The sequence below is a fragment of the Aphis gossypii genome, chromosome X, assembly GCF_020184175.1.
Source record: "Aphis gossypii isolate Hap1 chromosome X, ASM2018417v2, whole genome shotgun sequence".
NCBI classification, from domain to species: Eukaryota; Metazoa; Arthropoda; class Insecta; order Hemiptera; family Aphididae; genus Aphis; species Aphis gossypii.
In genome coordinates, this window is record NC_065533.1 from 2,262,741 (window position 1) to 2,278,879 (window position 16,139).

Here is a 16,139-nt window from a genome sequence, read left to right on the forward strand (position 1 = left end):
GCCCCGCCCGTTGATCCGGCCTACCTTATTTCTGATGTCCGAAGACCAGTTTCTGGACCTGTGATCCCGCCGAAGAGTACCAGTACTGTCATACCGCCCTCCCCCGCCGAATCACCTGTGTCCAGGCAGCGTCTGAGCCCCTGACCTACGTTGGATCCACCCCGCAAGCAGGTTAATCCAGGCCGTGATAGCTCAGCCGTATACAGGCCTCTTATGCGCCCAGACGTCCGTGGCCCGGTCGGAGACCGGGCCGTTGCCAATCCTTCGCGCTTGTTGAAGCGTAAATATAGTGCTTTCGAACCATCGGACCCCACTTTCCCGGTTACCCCCGCTGGACGGGTGTAAGCGGCTGGGGATCCATCTGGCGCCTTGAAGAATTACCGACAGATCACCGCGGCGTTTACACCGGTTGGACGGCCTTCCGAGTAATGCCCGCGGGTCTTCCACCCATGACTCCTACAGGCGTTATGCGTTCAAGACCTTGGCCCGGGTGACCAGATAAGAGACAAGTGCGAGGAAGGCGCGGCCCCGAACACCGCCCTCCCCAGCGCAACACTCCGTCCCGATACCGAATCCAGACTTCACCCGGGTCGCTGGCACGCTTTCCCCTCGCGATCAAACAAACTTGTGTTCGAAGGGCACGCTCGGACGCTTATCGCGACAATAGTCTGCCGCGACGACCCTGGATTACGGAGCAATTATTCCCAAGGGGAACGCCCCAGTACCACAAACGAAATGTGCTCCGGGGGAGGCAGCGACCAAAGGCCGTGCCCCCTCTTGCCAAGTCCACCGGCCAAGCTCCGGCGTATAGTCAATCCCGGACCAGCCGTTCTGGCAAGGATTACAGTCGTGTCGCCGCGGGCCCCTTCCGACCGTACCCGCCCGAACAGTGCCCGCAGGTTATCCGTCTGTATTTTATCCAAGCGCTCTGCGTTCGATAACTATAGAGAGCGCTATCGTCGGTCCTTCCTAAAGTCCCATCTCGCTCGGCGAGTCAAGCATATCATGGAGTCCAAACCAGCTCTAAAGGTGTAATGCATTCGAGAGCCAAGAAGGCCCAGAAGAATGAGGCGGGGAGCGCGATCCAGCCGGCCGCGCCCGAGCGGGCACCGACAGAGTCCATACCCGCGTTTCATCCGCCTCCTCGGTCCGGCATCCGCCGCTAAGAACAGTCGTACCTAGCACGGACGCACTGTCATTTGACGCACGCCATGGTGCTGTCGCGGCTGGCAACGGACGCCTGCACTACCCTACTAAACTTCGGCGTCAGCGCGCGCGTCCCGGTGACGCCTGACTCCACGGACAGACCCGGCCCGACCCCAACTGGGTTATCGCCAAAAGCAAGCTTCACGGTTACTCTCAGACCCTGGAGACCCGTTACGCCCAAGGCTTCCACTGACCGGACGACACAGCTGGGCGATCAGTTTATTCCGAGGGTTCCTGGGGTGACGAGGTATAAGTCACCGTTCCAACATGCTATGACTTGACCACCACGTACCACCGCATGCGGGACCTGGGATATCGTACAACTTGTTTAGGTCCGAAGAGCCCGGCCGTAAATGCGTTCAAAATAATGGGAGAGGTGAGTCACAATTGGCCGGTCGAATGCACGACCGTTTCCGCCAACCGCGACCGCCTCCGTGCCCCATCAACATCCACCAATGTCTACCGAAGAGGGCAACCGGTCTATGACGATCGTGGCATTAACGCAGTGCCGCGGACATTCATCGCTGTACCCCGGAGACATGCCCAACTCCGGCTTATATTAACGCACGACCGTCTTACTCAAGATCATGCAGCCGCACCACCAGCCTACGGCTGGTTAGGCGCGGCTCTGTTCGTCACTCTTGAGATCGGTGGTCCCACGTAGCGACATTGAAATAGTCAATGAGTATTTTGCCCAAAACAAGGATTTTTGCGTAGCTGTTCGCGGGGTTTTATTATTTATTCAACTCTACCCAACCCACCGAGGGGGGGGATCCGGGCGTTCTGCTATCCACAACGGGCGGATGCGTTCTGTACCGTTCGCCAACGGTCAGCGAAACCACAGGCGGGTGGCTGTGGTTTCGCTAGATAGTAGATAGGGACATGGTTATCCTTGGTTTGATGCCTCGCGGCTACAACTATGGACCGTGTGTTAGCGCTGTGCGCTAGTTACGAGCCATAGAGGTTCATCCGTGCGGGGGCGCCGAAGCGCCCGCGCCGCGGGAGTGTCGTCTAAGGACCACCAGCACCGAAGCCGAAGCCCCGTACCGGACAGCACCGGCCTGCAACCGCCGTATGCCACCTCTGATGAGGTCGTGACCTATCCAATCACTTCCCGTTTTTGGTTACGGGCAACCTCCGCTGATTTTATCCAACGGTAGACCGGCTGGGTGCCCAGGAGAAGCTGTGACGCCTGAGAGGTTCACCCCCCCCCCCCCCCGACGAGTTAGCCCCGAGTTTGAGGCTCGGTAGCCTTTGTAGTAAACCGTCATAGTCACTTCACTAGCGCATAATCGTTTTACTATTTATGGTAGTTAAACACGTAGTACAATAATTAATTGGCTTGTTATTTATGCATGTAGAAATATGGAATAGGTGAACCAGTTTTCAATTCTTCGAAATTAATAGTAAACCAATTATCCGAGCAAAATAATATTACAACAGTAAATCACAATTTTGACAAGTTACTATCTTAGTATAATTTCGGCTTCCTTGATCCACTTTCATTCTTTACCGTGCAGTCGTCCAGCGGAGATTTAGTATATATACAGGTCTCTACACGCTATACGATTAGGATTAGTCTACTATCCCAGATCACCGGACTTAGCTTAGTCGTTGGGCCGCGCCCTAACATCGCCGCTTGTACACTAAGTCTAGATCCCAGTCTTAAATTAACTATTTCTCGGGCAGAGTCATTTATACTCTGTCCTCAAATTTATTTAATAGTATTAAATATTAAGTACAATTATATTTTTCTTAACATAATAAACTATACATTATACTAACTCAAATTGTTGTGTTCTACTCATTACTTATCCGACCTCCATCTACTGGCGTACGACCGACAAGCGTTCCAGAGAATATCTATATATAATTGTGTGACGAGTGCAGAACCTACCGCACTTGGGGTCACTGCCAATTCACTACACCTTCAACGCCCTATTCTCCGAAAGTTTCGGTGCGTCCGCGCCCCTGACGCCGGCCCTCCAGGCCGCTCTTTAGTCGCCTCGTACGACGAGTGAGCACCCTGATGCCGTATTCTGATCCCCGGCAACAGGGAATTCGTGGCATGCAACCGAAGTCACATGCCGCCCAAGTCCCCGACGTTAGCCCTCTGGCTCGATGTAGGTGTGTCCTACTCACCGAGGCTTTCAGCCACCGCGGCGCCTCCGGTTGTCCGAATACTGTTGTTCGCGTCAGCGCCGCCCGCATCCCCGACGCACGAGTGTCCCCTCAGGACGGCCCCACACGTGAACCGCATCTGCCAACTCTCGCCTTGACACACGTCAGAACACGTGTAGGGTTTGGCACTCTGGCGCGCAGAGTGTCTTGTCCGTCCTGTCCGTGATCTCAGTCGATTTGCTAGAAGTAGGCCGCTACCCTCGCGAACCTTACAAATGCGCTGTAGAGACTTTTGGATGAGACCAAAACTGCCATGCTGCACGGCCAAAGGTATCCTGCCCTGTGTACTGCCAGCTCCAGTTGCGCCCTGTGCAACGCATGTCTTCCGCACCTAAATAATACGTGGTCGACTTCCTCATCCTCGATTCCTCAACGGCACAACGGTGAGGGTTGCTTGCCGAAATATGCCAGCTTGGCGCCGAAATTCCCATGGCCCGTAAGGAACTGTGCTACCTTGTGCCCCATTGCTAATGGACAATTCAAGCGTGCCTTAACATCTGGAAAGCAGAGGTACGTCCATCTTCCTTTGTCAGAACTTGACCATCTTGCTTGCCACTCATCAACCATTCTCTCGTAGGCTTCATTGATGGTGCCCCGCCTAGCGTTTTCTGGAAGTAATTTCAAATCCTCTTTAATGGCCATCAATTTCAATTCCAACTCCAGAGGTAAGACCCCTGCTAGGATTTGCAGGGAATCAATGGATGTTGTTCTATAGGCACTGGTTAGCCCCAAGAGAACCCTGCGTTGTAGCTTTTTCAGCTTCTGCCTGTTGACACTGGAGCTCGCTGCGTGGCCCCAAAAGCTGGCGCCGTAGTCTACCCTTGGGAGGAAAACACCTCTATACATGAGCATAAGGTTTCCTCTATTGATGCCCCAACCTGCACCCATGGTACCACGCAGTCTCGAAAACATATCATCTGTTTTCTCAGTGAGTTGGTCAATGTGGTCATTCTATTTCCGTTCGCAGTCAATAGTCAGACCTAAGTACTTGGTGTGATGGACTGAGACGATTCTCTCCTCGCCGAATGCCAGGGTGAATTCAAGGACTAGGTAGCCCTTTGTCATCATCGCCATGGATTTCTGGGCCAAAAAATTCAGACCCCTTGAGGGCGCCCATTGAAGGACTGGTTGAAGCGCCTGTTCTGCTCGCTGAATTATCGAGGCTCTCGTGGGCCCCGCCACACTGATCGCTATATCGTCTGCATATGCCTGAATGGCCACATATTGAGGGTACTCTACCCTGAGTAGCACTTCCATGGTGACGTTCCAGATCACTGGGCCCAAGATAGAGCCCTGCGGACAACCCTTGGTGACCCTGACCGTCTTTGACATCCCGCCAATTGTCATTGTCGCGGTTCTTCCTTGGAGGTACTCCGAGATTAGAGCTCTGATGTACTCGCTGGCCCACGAGGCCACGAGATCCTCCTGCAGCGCTGACCATTTCAGATTATCAAACACTCCTGAGATATCAAGGAACACAGAAATGACGTAGCTCTCCTCCCGCAAGCTCGACTAGGACAGCAAGTTCCGGATGACGTCGTGCGTCGACCTGCCTGGCGTGAACCCACATTGCCTGCCCGTAAGTCTTGGGTCAATTTGTGACCTTAATTTTTTGTTTACCACTTTCTCAATCACTTTGCCCAGAACTGGCAACAGACTCACGGGGCGGTAGGACTTTGGGTTTCTGACATTCCTGTCAGTATCCTTTAGAATTGGCACGACCCTTGCAGCTTTCCAATCTTTTGGGAATTTTGCATTCCTTATGCAGTTGTTTACCAGGTCTAAAATCCTCGGAGACAGACTACCCCATAGTGCGCGGATCATTCTACCACTGATGCTGTTAGCGCCTGGAGCCCTATCCGGGGCAATGGACCACGAAAGGGTTCTTAATGCCTCCGCGGTGATGTCCGACCAGCTCTCGTCCACAGACACGGTCCGCTCCGGGACTATTTGAGTTGGGTCATTCGGGATCAGCGTATTGAAGAGACTCTCTAGTGACTCCTCTAGGGTCTGGCACTGGGAACCATTAGGGCACATGAGAAGAACGGGCACTGACTGCGATCTTCCTCCGCGTTTTATCCACTTATATAGTTTCCCCCACAGAAGTTTTCCCTCTGTCGTGCAGAATCTACGCCAGGAACTTATCTTGCTACTTCTCAGCAGCGCAGTGTAGTTGTTTCTCAGTGAATTGTATTCTGCCCTGGTTACCGTAACATCAACATATCTTGCCGACCTGCGTAGGGCTCGTCTGGCCTTGTGAAGTTCATCCGTCCACCAGAGAGGTTTGACTTTCCTTACGTGGCTCGATCTGGGAATGTGCAAATCTGCAGCTGCGGTTATATCGTTGGCCATGGCGTGTGCCATATCATCAACCTCGTGAACTGGGTACGGACCCCTTTTGATCTTGTCTGAAATTCCATCCGGAATGACTCCACATGAGCTCTTTTGATGTTGTATCTGGGCGGGCAATGTATGAATCTTCTTGGCTGTGCGTCCACCTCGAACTTAATCAACTGGTGATCACTGGACGTAATCCCCGGAAGAACAGCCCATTCCCGAACCCGGGTAGAAATCTGCTCGCTAGATAGGGTAACGTCAATATTTGTTTTGCCCCGAGGACCTCTGAAAGTAGTGTGCATCCCACGTCTGTTGGCTATCCGTGTCGGTGGGAACCGATAAACTCGGCTAGTACCTCACCTCGTCTGTCGTTGATCCTGCTGAACCACCTGGTAGAGAAAGCATTTGCATCCAAGGCCATTAGCAGACAGTTATTGTTCTGGCTGATGAGGTTTTCCAAGGCATTGACGTGGATAACAGTTGGCACCCGATACTTGAAGTACCCGCTAATCAGTGTCCACAAACCATCTGTACCACAGTCAAGATCGATGCTGACGAAATTTTCCACGCAACCCGAGTCCCTGGATGCCACTACCAAGTTCGGATTGAAAACAATTATGACGGCTCCTACGTCCAAATACTCGGGTCTGCTGGCTCGACTGGTTCCTTTTGACAGGAAACATCTGTAAGGGGCCACTTCAAAACCCGATAGTGTTCCCCTATTTATGTATGGCCCCTATACAAGAGCTATATCCACCATGGAGCGCTGGCAGTACTCGAGAAGCTGGTCGCTGACTGCAGCTGCTCTGCCCATATTGAGCTGCGCTATCCTAATGGAGCTGGCCGTCATTGAGAGATCCCATAGTCCGTCGTCCTAGCCACCCCCAGGAGGTAGGCAGTTCTCGCCGAACAGGTCTTGTCACGTTCGTTTTGTTTTGTATCTTTTCGTTGAACATTAATAATATTTTTCTTTATTGAATTTAATTTTAATTCTGATTTTGTTTGAATTTGTAATATTGTGTCGATAACTAGGTACATGTTTGGATGTGGTGAGTAAAATTGGCTATTGTAATGACGATGAAAACTTTCTACACCGTTTGTTGTCTTTGGATTATTACTTGGTGCACTTGCCCACATAACTGGAGGAAAATCAGAGTCAGGCAAAATATAATTTTCCAAAATATAATCTGTAAACTCGGTAAACATATCCGTAGGTGCAAATGATAGTAAATCAGTAAAGCCGTCAGAGATTTCATTAGGTGGTAAATAACTTAAACCGAAAAAACATTTTAACCATGTGCCAATTTCTGATGATTTATTTAAATATTCTTTTAAAAGTAGTTTATTTTGTTGTATACGTCGATACCAACTTTGACCAAGATGGAAATTACAACAAACTATTAACAATTCGGAAACTTTTCTAATACAGCATTATGAGCGACTTTTTCAAAATCAACATGAAAAACATTTATTTGAAGTGGTTTGTTGGTCAGTTGTACACACAATTTTTCTAACATATCCCATAACATCGAATAACTCGAAGTTTGTTTGTTACGTAAAAAACAATAAACAAGAGGAATATAAAAGTTATTTTTGTAAATATGTAACGTATATAATTGCATAAAAAATTTTGGAGCGTAAGTAAATGTCCCATCTCCAAAAACATGTTCTGCGTTTGAAATTGCTTCTAAATTCATTTTACATGTAAACACAATTATATTTTTATTATCACTCATACAACAAAATTGTTCACCCTTGTATTGAATTTTATTTTGCATTTCATTTAACTGTTCAATAGCAATTTCGATCGATGTCGGTAAATTCGTAAAATGCTTTCTTCTTATATCATATATAGAACGCCTAAATAATTTCATAACTGTATGAGATTAATTTATCGAAATATCTTCCATATTTTGTAAATCACGAGGTATTAATTTACTTGGAAGTATATGTAAGTCATCGTTTGCTTTACGTTTTAAAGAACTTCTAATAATTTCTCTAGAAATTAACTGGTCAGTGTGTGCCTCGTGGTTGTGCGTGTTTGATGTATTAATTACCTTTTATTCTTTATTCACTGTAATTCTTGATGCACATTTTTTATTGGTACCTACATCTAAACAATAGATCACCCAATTTTAATACACGAAACTCACTAAATTTATAGTTTTCTACAGTAAAACAACGTTTTCCTCGGCGCGTTTCAAAAACATTTGATATTTGGATATCCATGATGCTACGTTAAATGAAATGACTAAAGGACTGACAACTCGTTAACATTACACGTTCAACTAAACCATAGGCATAATAGTAATAGGTATAATGGTATATAATAACTCAAAAAGTCAAAACGTAGCCGAATTATCACTAGCTAAAATTATAACTTATACTCAATTCAATTAGTACGTGTATCTTATCGATAAATGATAAATCGTATCTACTATATTGCATTTGGAACTAAGACTAAGTTACAATATAAGTCTAAATTGAGTACGCAAACGAGTCGTCATTTTACAGATTAAAATATGTATTAGTGGGTTTTCACATTTTTCGTTGTACGCAAACGAGTTGTTAGTTTACAGGTAAAAAATTGTGTACTGTGCGCAAACGAGTATCACCGGTCAGCGCCACCCGCGTCCCCGACGCACGTGTGTCCCATCAGGACGGCCCCGCACGTGAACCGCTTCTGCCAACTCGCATCTTGACACTCGTCAGAACACGTGCGGGGTTTGGCACTCTGGCACGCAGAGTGACTTATCCGTCCTGTGGTGACGGCCTCTCAAAGTAGGCTGCTACCTGCCAAATTTGACTAACGCCGCGTAGGTTGCTCTGGACGACATTAGATCCTCCATCATACATGGCCACAAAAAGCCAGCCCTGTAGGCCGCCAGCTCTAGATGAGTTCTGTGTGTCTCGTGTATCGGGCATACAAAAATGACGTGCTCTACGTCCTCGATCCCATTTCCACATGCGCAAAAAGGTGATGGTTGCAAACCAAGTTCCTCAAGTTTGGCATTAAAGTTTCCATGCCCTGTCAGGAACTGTGACACCTCATGTCCAAGGGTTAACGGCAAAACTAGCCTTCGCCGGATGTCGGGAAAACAATTGAACGTCCATCTACCTTTTGGCGTTTCTGACCAACAGGCCTGCCAGGAATCAAGCATATTCTCAAAAGCCATACTCACTGTGGCTATCCTCAAGTTGTTCGAAAGATCTCTTGCCTCTTCCTTGACTGCCAACCATTGCAGCTCGAGGTCCAACGGTGGAACACCCGCAAGAACCTGTAAGGCCGCCGTCGAAGTCGTTTTATATGCTCCAGTGATGCCTAGCAAGGCCCTCCTCTGCAATGAGCCGAGTTTCTTGACCACTTTTAACGATTTTGTCGCATGTCCCCATAAACGCACACCATACGATACCCTTGGTACGAAAATACCCCGGTATAGGATCAGGAGATTGGATTGTCTGATTCCCCAGCCGACCCCATCGTTTCACGCAACCTGGCGAACAGAGCGTGCTCTGTGGAAAGCAGATTCTCTATGTGCGGTTTGAAGTTCCTGTGGGGGTCAAGCCACAAGCCCAGGTACTTCACACGATCAGTTGTGGCGATCCTATCGTCCCCAAACGCCAAAGTGAAACCAGGGGCCAGATAGCCTTTTGTCATCACCGCCTGCGACTTGGCCACGGAGAACGCCAGCCCTCTCGTCACTGCCCACCCCAGGACCGGGACTAACGCCTGCTCTGCGCGCTGTACTAAAGCCGTCCTGGTGTTGCCTGACACACTAATGGCTATATCATCCGCGTACGCCTGGATGGAGACATGTTCCGGAAACTCAACGCGTAGGAGGGCTTCCATGGAAGCATTCCACAGGGTTGGACCGAGGATGGAACCCTGAGGACAGCCCTTTGTGACCCTCACAGTCTTGGATACCCCGCCAATTACCATCATTGCCGTCCCGCCAGACAGGTAATTTGACACCCAGGCCCTCATGTGAGGAGACACGCCCAAATTTTCCAGGTCCTTCTGAAGGGCTGGCCAGGCCAAGTTATCAAAGGCCCCCGTAATGTCCAGGAAAACGGTCATCGCATACCTCTCTGGCCTCAGGCCGTTCCAGGAAATTAAGTTTTCCACCGCGTCCATTGTTGATCTCCCCTTAGTGAAGCAATATTGATTGCCCGTGAGATTTTGTTGTGTTTGTTCCAGCAACCGCAGGTTCATGATTTTTCCCAATATTTTTCCCATCACCGGTAACAGACTCACTGGCTTTGTAACGAGACAGACTAAAACGACACTAAATTCCGGTGAATAGTTTATCGATGTTACCCGCGATCGACACGCCACCAGTAGACCGGTTGCCAACCAATCTCACATACGCGCTCGAGAGCGCATGACAACCACGCGCACTAGATGGCGCAGAATGACAAAACCACTATCTGATGTGTATATCAACAGCATTTTTCTACACATTTAATGATATTAAATGTTAATCGCAACAAAATATAAATGTTACATTAATTATTAAGCGAGTCAATGAGAACACAAATGACCACTAGTAAATGATATTATACACTATTACGAAAACAACACATGAAGTAATTATGCTTCTACTAATCGACTAATCGATCAATACACTATAAGTATGCCCTGTGAAATAGCCTGCATAATCAGTAGCGAGCATTTGACTCGAGACCGTATCTGGTATTTACCGACGAGGAAATACAAACAGTGCGGCCGAGTCAAATAATTGCATCACCGTATCGCCGCTATAATTGTTACCGTGTTTGGTGCTTATATAATAAGTACAAACAGCACGGACAAGTCTTGTTCTTTTGCGCCGCCGAGTCCAGCAATCACGGTCACACACTCGCCGCCGTAAATCGTGCATTCGCCACTACAAGCACCGACGTTAAAACGCGTATTCGTCACTACCCTTGTTACCGTGTCTGGTGTTTATGTATTCAGTACAAACAGCAAGGACAAGCCACGTTTTTCCTTACTACCACCGTCCATACAGATACTACTACGGAAAGCTGCCAAACCACGATCAACTAAAGCTGTGAGTTCAAATTCAATGTTATATATATATATACTATTCAATCCTTGTTATATGTATTTTTAAATGTACATCACCTCGAGTGATTAATCAATAGGCAATAAAGAAAAGAAAATAATGTAATTATAGTAAATATTATAATGTGAAGAAGAAGAATAATAAAAAATCAATAAACTAAAAAATAAAGACAGTGTTTATTCATTTTATATTACAACCTGTAAGATTTGGGTAGTCCTACGTTCCTGTCCTCACCCTTCAGAATCGAAACAACCAACGCCGACTTCCAAGGCGCCGGGAAATGGGCCTCCGATCTGCATATGTTGACCAAGCTAAGTAGCCTACGAGACAAATGTGGCCATAACACTCGGATCATTTTACCGGAAATGCCATCCATACCAGGTGCCCTGTTTGGTGAAAATAGACCACGCGAGTTCTCTTAGGCATTCTTCACCAACCGGCTGTACATCGCAGGCTGTTCGGGGAACAACTTCAGGCTCTTGTTGTTGGGGGTCATTTGGTATTAAAATGTTCAATAGTAAGTCCAGGACTCGTCAATGGTTTGGCATCGAGTTCCATCGGGCCTCATCAGTAATCTCAGGGTGGGATGGTTTAACCTAACCGACTCTGAGCCAACGGTATAGCTTGCCCCAGGGCTGCGCACCCTCCAGCGTGCAGAAGGCCCTCCACGAGTTCAACTTACATTTCCGTAAGAGTGAGGTATATGCGTTTCGTCTCGCGTTGTAAATTTGACGGCCACCAACCACAGCCATGTTTCTTGCCGCTGGCCTGACTGCATTTCTCGCATCCTTTAGCTAGGGAGTCCACCAATGTGGTGTGACTTTTCTTTGCCGGCGTGGCCTAGGCGCATGTTTCACCGCTGCAGCTAAAATATCCTCGACGATCTCACTCGCGTCTCGGTTTGGATCAAGAACATATGTCATCCGCTGGGTTATTAGTACCTTGTAACGTGCCACGTACAATCAGTTGAATGATGTCGAATCGGAAAGGTTTTTGTGAAATAAATGAAAACTCTCGAAATTATTCTAAGTGTTTTTTATTTAAAATTATTCTAAGTCCAATTAATTAATTTAATTGAACTTGTGAAAAATATTCTATGTCCAAATGACAAAACTATTGATCTGGGTGACGTGAAGGTTGTTATGGGCTACGAGATATCTATAAGATATCTATGAGACTACAAGGCTAAGTTAGTATGACCATGCCTCGTGTCAAGGGTAATGCGGATGCTACTATGACCATGACACGTGTCGGGATAGTAAGCGCACCAATAATTACAGTGCACTAATGATGCATTTGAGATGTTATTGCACATTCCCAAATTCGTGTCCGAATTTGCAACAACAACAACAAGGACACCTGGTTTCGCCCAGAAGGCGACCACACGACGTAAACAAGAGACGCACCACAATATATAAGGGAGCCCGAAGACCAGCAACGGCAGATGTACCAAAGCTATCAACAACAGAGCACTTTCACGTCACTCAGCCACTTATTTAATTTGTTACATGTATTTTGTTTGTATGCAATAAAACATATTACGTTATTAAGTTTAACTTTCATTCAAATTAACCATTTGGATTCAAATCTGATACTGGCACGCAACAAGGTGCTCGTTCTAACTCTGGTGGATCACGTCTGAATTGTGCCTAATCTGGACCCCCTTTTATATCATCTAAGGACTCCCGCGGTACCCTCAGATTCCTGTTGGTCATCTGCACCTGCATCCGCTTCTGCCCACGCTTTGCGTCATCCGGACGATAGCGTGCGTCAATTATATGACTATAATATTCTACCGGGTGGTAATTACGTATCCATAATATGTCACCGGATAGCAATTATATATTATTATCTCCTAGCGGATAGGAAGCACACGGGCGATGATGCTTTTGATTGTTTTTAACTTTTGTTTTTAAGTCTGGTCCTAGTTTAATTATACTTTATCATTGCTTGCCTGGTTGCTCATCCTAACATAACTATATGGATGTCCTTTATGCCCCCAAGGTTTAGAGTATTGTTGGCTATGGTAATTTATATATTATATTTAACTATCAGAGCACGTTGCAACCTCATGCTTCTGGCAGAATTTCAGGTAATTTTTCTTGTGCAGGTTAAATCTGCGCTCCCTGTGAGCGAACTCTCTCCTGTGCAGATCCAGTACGAATTTGATCAGTTGGTGGTCACTGGAAGTCACCCCCGGTTCCACCAACCATCCTATGATTTTCTGTCGAGTCCACCGGTCAGCCAGGGTGACGTCGATGTTGGTGCGTCCTCTGGGGCCGTTGAAAGTGGTATGGGGGCAGCGCACGTTTGCAACTTCTAGTGCGTACTCGTCGATGCATGTGGTCAGTATCTCACCCCGAGAATCATCCACACGGCTGTACCATCTCTTTGAAAATGCGTTGGCATCTAGTGCAATCAGCGTCTTGTCCGGAGCATCCTGAAGAAGGCCCTCTAAAGCCGTGACATGGATGGCAGTGGGCACTCTGTATTTGAAATAACCACTAATGAGGGTTAATACTCCGTCGACTCCACTGTCCAAATCGAGGCTGACAAAATTTTCGGTGGTTCCAGTGTCCCGGGGAATTACCACCAGTTTCTGGTTAAACACTATAATGGCCGCGCCATGGTCGAGGTACTCCGCTCTTCCTCTGCGCCTCGTGGCCTTTGACAGGAAGCACCTGAATGGGGCAGCCTCGAATCCCACCAGTCTACCTCTGCAGGTGTAGGACTCCTGTATCAGAACAATATCGATTGCGAACATCTGACAATAGTTCAACAACTTGTCGTTGACCGTAGAAGCCCTACCCATGTTCAGCTGCACAATACTCAATGATGCGACACTCATTGGGATGTGCCGTAATCAGTCCTCCTAACTTGGGCAAAAAGATAGGCCGTCCTTGCCGAGCACGTTTTATCCCGGGCACTGTGTTTGCCCATATAATTTGCGCATATGGGGTCACCTTCCGCTGCCGGGCAGTCCGTTGCCTTATGGCCCTGCCTCGCATAGTGTGAGCACCTGGCCTGCGTCTCACGGCACTTGGTCGCAGGGTGTCCATGCCTCAGGTAAAAGTAACACTGGGTCACCTCCTCGTATGCCCGCGTTCGACATCTCATAAACCCTATGTACACCGTGCTGTCTTCTAGTTTCGCGTAGTACATCGGATTAACTTCCGCGATCCAGTTATTGGTCTCCATGTCCCTTCTACCTTGCTTAAAAATCGGCTTCAAGACCGTGTCCACCGTGCCTTCAGGTATGCCCAATTCGTCGTTTTGTCGCAAAATGTGATCTTGGATTTCTCCTGGTTCCATATCAGCCTGAACCCCACTAATGATGATTCTCGGCCATCTGAGACTGTCCTCAGATATCAGCGCTGAGCCTTTTGATAGCAACTTCAATACGTCCGCTGTCTCCTTGTTTAGAGGCTTTATAATTACTTTTCCCTCCTTAGTAGTCACGCTGTGACATTTCGGCTTCACCATCTGCGCCACCACCTTCCAGACCAGATCACTGACTTTTTTTGGTTCTTTCCCCTCGCAATTCTTTATGACGAAGGAATGTGTTCCTTCTGTCTCTCCTCCGGTTCCGCTTCATTTGATCCGGTAAATAATATCCGGCGACAAAAGATCCGCGACATTTGGTCCGGTGAAAAAATATCCTGTATTAAAAATATCCGATAATTTATTTTTCATTTTTTTAATAATTTAATTAGTTAATAAATGTAATAAATAATTTAATATTATAATTGAACGTTTTTTAAAAACATGTTTATATTTAAGTAAAAGTTTAGTAAAAATAAAAAATAAGTAAAAATATCACTATAAGTCTTTAAACTATAAAATTAAAAATTAAAATTATGAGCAATGCCTTTTAAATAACTTAGCAAATTGGTATAATCATAATTTTGTACAACATTTTTAAAACGTTTGTCAAGGTCCTTATATTTACGTTTTTTGGTTTGATTAATCGCACCTAAATTAATTTTCTCGATTTTTCCCTCTTGCAGCCCTTGTTCTTTCTTCAAAAAGTTGATAAATTTCCATATCGTGGTATGGTGAGATCCCAAACTTGTATTAAAACCATGATGCCAACCCTCAACAGCGTTAGTAGTCCCAGGGAAATCCATAACTACATCATTGTAACAGTTCCACATTTCTAAGGGGAACATTGGATTTTTTCTCCTTCTACGCCCAATCATTGTTTCTTCGAAATAATCTGTTTTTGGTTGAAGAACTTCTTCATTATCAACAAAATATTGGGAATTCAAAAGTTAAAAGTAAACCATTAGTCTGTATTTTACGCCAAACACATTGTCCAAAATGGAAAAAACATCCTTTTATTACTGCATTAGGAAATATTTCGCCAAATGCAGAAATAAATGGTTGCTCAAAGTCTATGCGGATCGATAATGGGTTAAGTTGTTGATTTAATATTAACAACTGTCTTAGAAGTTCAATGTAACTATTTTTTGTACGATTAGTCATCAAGATATAAACTAATGGAACAACACAATCACTTTTATAACTATGTATAGTATATAACTGCGAAAATATTGACGGAACTGTTTTGAAAGTTCCGTCACCTAACCAATTATCCGATTCTTGAAGCAAGTTTAAATTAGATTTAGTTGTAAAAATTAAAATTTTATTTTCGTTATTTCCACTATCGTATGATAGGAAAAGTTCATTTTTGTTTGTAAATTTATATATTTCTGGTATTAGAAGATAATTAGCGTTACTAGGATTTACTGGAGGATTTTCTTTAGTTATTCTTGTCCGTTGAATTGTTCTCGACATCGATTTAATAGTAGGTAGTTGGCCAATTACTGAAGCAGAAGCTTCACCTAACTTTTTATCTAATTTTTTATTTTTACTAAACTTTTACTTAAATATAAACATGTTTTTAAAAAACGTTCAATTATAATATTAAATTATTTATTACATTTATTAACTAATTAAATTATTAAAAAAATGAAAAATAAATTATCGGATATTTTTGCACTGGATATTTTTGATACAGGATATTTTTTCACCGGACCAAATGTCGCGGATCTTTTGTCGCCGGATATTATTTACCGGATCAAATGACGGGTCACCCTCTCCTCCTTGAGCCTTGTGTTCTGGTTTGCCGCCCGTGACCTAGAGCAGTCGGCCTTTCGGACTTCAACAGTCTTTGGTTCTCTGGGCCGCCTCACCACTTGCAAAAAGGAGGGCACCTGGACCATTGGCTCCATGTGTTTTGAGACTTAATGGCCTGTTCCACAATTGCTGCTGACTCAGACGTCCTGACTACATCTTTCTCATCATATCTCGCTACAACCGCCTCAAGCTTCCGATCGTACACAAGTT

The 16,139-nt window shown here is 46.0% G+C and overlaps 1 pseudogene; it reads right to left on the reverse strand.

Annotated features, from left to right (window-relative positions):
• Nucleotides 1–6,570: 6,570 nt before the first annotated feature.
• LOC126552280 (uncharacterized) lies at nucleotides 6,571–7,308 on the reverse strand (annotated as a pseudogene).
• Between the last annotated feature and the right edge of the window lie 8,831 nt (nucleotides 7,309–16,139).